Source organism: Choloepus didactylus, chromosome 7 (assembly GCF_015220235.1).
Source record: "Choloepus didactylus isolate mChoDid1 chromosome 7, mChoDid1.pri, whole genome shotgun sequence".
Lineage (NCBI taxonomy): Eukaryota > Metazoa > Chordata > Mammalia > Pilosa > Megalonychidae > Choloepus > Choloepus didactylus.
The window spans coordinates 96,175,665-96,179,852 of record NC_051313.1 but is presented as its reverse complement, the minus strand read 5'-3'; positions in this window follow the sequence as shown (position 1 = coordinate 96,179,852).

The window sequence follows — 4,188 nt, the reverse complement described above, 5'->3', positions numbered from 1 at the left end:
AAGGAAATCCAATTTTGTGGGTCATGCAAGGAAGCAGGAGTCTCTTTGATCATTATACTGGTCATCAATATGAAGTATCCTCATGATGAACATATTTAGAATTAGTCAAGTGAGCAAAGGTTTGCAGTTAGGATGCAATCCCCTGGAGAACTTTCATGCTAAACTTGAAAAATCCAGTATCAGTGATTGAGGTGGACTGTGACTCATACATTTGAGTTATCAGTGCTCAACAAGTCATCTTGTCTGCCAAGTTTATAGCAGTAAAACATATTGCAATGGTGGAGAATCTTCATCCATCTGTATTAGTTCAGGAGAGATGGTAGAGTTGCAACATTGAACATACATAGGCAAAACGCTTCATTGTTATTTGCATGTATAGTATCTCTTTTAATCTGTACCCAAAAGTCTCCACTCAAATTATGTATTATTCCCAGTTTATAGAAATAGTAAGTGACAGAGCCAGATATGATCTATCTGGATCCAAAGCTCATTCTTTTTTATAGCACTGAGGATATATATATTTTTTTTCTCCTAAATGGCATGGTTAGCTCAGTCAAAGTTTTTGGTGACCTAGGAGGGAGGTGGCTAGCAGACTGAGTTTGTTCAGTGGAGGAAGCTCAGGTCCCCAGGATGCAGGGAGTGCTAGTATTAAGACTCACCTGGATTATTTTTTATTTCTACCAAGCTATATTCCTGCTAGGAAACTTCCACTCTTGCATCCTTCCTGGGGTATTACTTGCCATTTCCTAACTTCTCTACAAATATGTGAAGCATTACAGTCAGGAGTAGCATTGTCATTTGGAGCCTTCTCCAGAGTCAATGTGGAGAGGGGCTAAAAGCACAGTGTGCTATCCCACCCTGGAAGTGACTCTCTATCCCCTGATGGGAGCCCTGGGGCTGGGGACAGGCCAAGAGGCTTCGGGCTCTACCTCCAATTGTAGATATGTGCCTGGTGGACCTCATCATTTTGTCCTAAAGAGGAAGTATCTGATTTAGGTGCCATTCCCTTGCTTCCTGCTCAGAAATTACTATGACAGGTTTTATGGCCACATTGTTCCCTATGTGCTAATGGCCTGATGGGAGCTGGCACGGTGAAGGGGCATGATCCAAGGAGGACTTGGCCAGCTGGGCCAGCTGTTGTCATTGCAGTTCTCTGAAGACTTGCCCCTGGTAAGAAGCCCTGTCTGAGTAGGTGAGGCATTATCAATAAAGACATCTGTGTATAAAGAAACTTTTGAATCAATAATTAAATTAAAACACAAATTTCCCTCAACCATGCTAGAGGAAAGACTGAATTACTTTTCTATTTTCTCTTTAGAAAATAATATTACAAAATTTGTTAAAGGAAGAGGCAAAGAGTAAGCACCAAAATTGTGGAAAATAAAGTATTAGACAAATGTATTAGGTTATTAATTATTAATATTAATGTTATTTCTGCATTTTGTGATATTTGGAGTATTTGTGGTTTTTAATTCTTAAGTTTATCAATATTTCTTTTCTCATTCTAAGTAAATATGTACTTTCATACCTTATTTTTATTCATAGTTTTATAATCTTTTTCTTAAAGACGGCTCCCCAAATTGAATATGCTTCCGACTCCACAAAACCTGAATCAGCCCTGAGTATAAAGGTGGGTTTCTCTTTGACCGTGCAAGGGTGCCTAATCCAAGTCTGCTTCTTGGAAAATAATAATAACTTGAAGGATCATGACTAGTGTATTGCAAACTCTTTGCTTGTTAATTTTTCTGCAGTAACTCTTTATTCCTCTTTCTGTATGTTACTAGTGGTGTGTTTTTGTCCTTTACCTATGTACTGCCTGGCTTAGTCCAAAATGAGTTGGAAATTGGCAATGTTGAATGTGCAGATGAAGACCATTTTACCAGCCATGGCCATAGGGTAAGTTACGTGATCTCTCAGTATCTCATTTTTAAAAATCTGTTATAGGAAGATAAAAATAGTTCCCACTCCACAGAGTTGTGTTGAGCACTCAATATGAAATTTTACAAACTAAGTCTTGGAATAGTTTCTGACTTACAGGGAATTTTAATAAATGTTAGCTAATTTTGTGTTTATCACTATCACATTTATAGAACAAATCTGTGAAAGACAGGAACTGATTTTGGCATCTCATTTTTTGAATATCAGTGGAACAATATCTCTAGCATGGGGGTACTATGATAGAGGGAAACAACAGAAACAGTAAAAATAAGTTGGAGCTGTGTTTGATGAAATTAGAATGTGCTCAGAGAGTAATGTGTGGCTTTAAATGGTCCATCAATTGGCCTTGAAGGCAATATTACCCTTTCTCAAAGAGAGAAACCAAATATATTTGATATGGTGGCAAATTCTTGGAATGGTTATCCTTCTAAGGTGGCTATTTTAACAGGGTGTCTACAAACACAGCCCCATAAATGGATGTATAAGGTCCAGCATGTCTGTAAGTAAATCAGACTCATAACTCATATAACCCTACTGGGTTCTGCTATGCTCCTTTGATTAGGAGACAGGAAGAGTTGGTATAAATTCTGCCAGGCACATCTTAGGCCAAATGAGACACACACAATGCCTGGAAGCCTGACAAGTGTCTTGTAAGAATGAATGCAAGTAATTTTGAGTTCCTGGGATGAAATTTTATAAGTGCAGGGCAGCCTTATATCTAACTCCCTTCTGATGGCTTCTTAAAATTGGGCTTGAAGCATAAAAGAAACAAGAAGCCCAGTCCTGCACTACATACAGAAGGCATATATTTTGTTTATAATTATATGTACAAATTCATAGTTAATGATACAAAGAAAAACATATTCTTTTCACATGGCATAATAAAAGACCACATTCATGTTAATACAAAATAAATATCTTAGTACTAGTGATGATGTGTGTATCATTTGTCTTAGGGCTTTTTTTCTGTACTACATACCTAGTAGTGAAAAATGTATTTCAGCAGGTTTTAGAAGTATGGATTTTCTAGCAGTTAAATCATTTTCTTCAGTGTTTTTTTTAAAGGTATTGAGGCATACTATTCATATTTTATTGACATGGATAAATCTACACATACAAAACAAGCAAACAAACAAAAAACAGTATTGTAGTGCTGCAATACATCAAAAAGATTCTCCTTATGGGGCATTTTCACATTCAGTTTTACTAAATCGATTTCCAAAGACAGAGATAATTATTTCATTGAAGAATGGAATAATTTTATGCACCATTTAAAATAATTTTTATAATTTCTTCCTGTACTTAGTTTGCATTTGATATTGATAATTAGGTCTCTAAAAATCAATAAGGGAGACTATTCAGTCTAAGATAATTTTCCAAATTTAATAAATCTGCAATTCTCAGACTGTAGTATGATTCAAAAGAGAGCGATCTGCAGGTGATTCTCGTACAACTAAGGTTGGAGAAACATTTCTACTATGATAATTGCCTGATTTGAATAAGCAGTTCCCTCCATGATTTTCTTTTTCTCATCTTTCATTTAACAGTAAAGCATATCTACTTTTCCTGCATAGATTAACGTCCCCGTTATGCCACTTACTTTATTGGTGTTGTTCCATTAGTGTTGGGAAAAAAGTTACAAAGAAATAGAAAAATAAAAACTATTTCAACAAATATGTTAAAGCCCTCTTTCACATAAAATGCATTCCGTCACACTTGGCTGTTTCTTGTGTTGGATCTGTTTCCATAAACTGCTCTCTTTGAAACCATGCATATGCAAGAATAAAAAAGAAACCAAAATTATTTTAGTAAGGCTAATTGTATATTGGCATGACTGGGGGATTTTGTACTGAGGTGTGTGAAATATGTAAGGAAACATCTGCTTTAGACCCTTCTATTCTGCCATAGTTGAAAGTGAGAATCCTGTCAAAACAGTCATTCCAACTTTAGGTCTCTGATGGTTGTATCCCATGGGCAGCTTAGAAAAGATGTCTTCTCTAAATGATACCAGCATGATACACTCAGGAGGCTCAGGCCAACCTTCTAGAGGCTAAGGCAGGCTCCCCAAGCCTGCAAGCCAGCAGGAAGCAGGAGGCAGAGGCCTGCCAGGAGAATGGGTAGGATTGTGTTGATTGGTCTTAGCAGCAGATAGTCTTAAACTAGCACAACTGAGATTTGGTATTCACACCAAATTGCAATTTTCCCTACCCTGCCTGGCCAGGTTTCTCCAATTTATGTTACTCCCTTTTA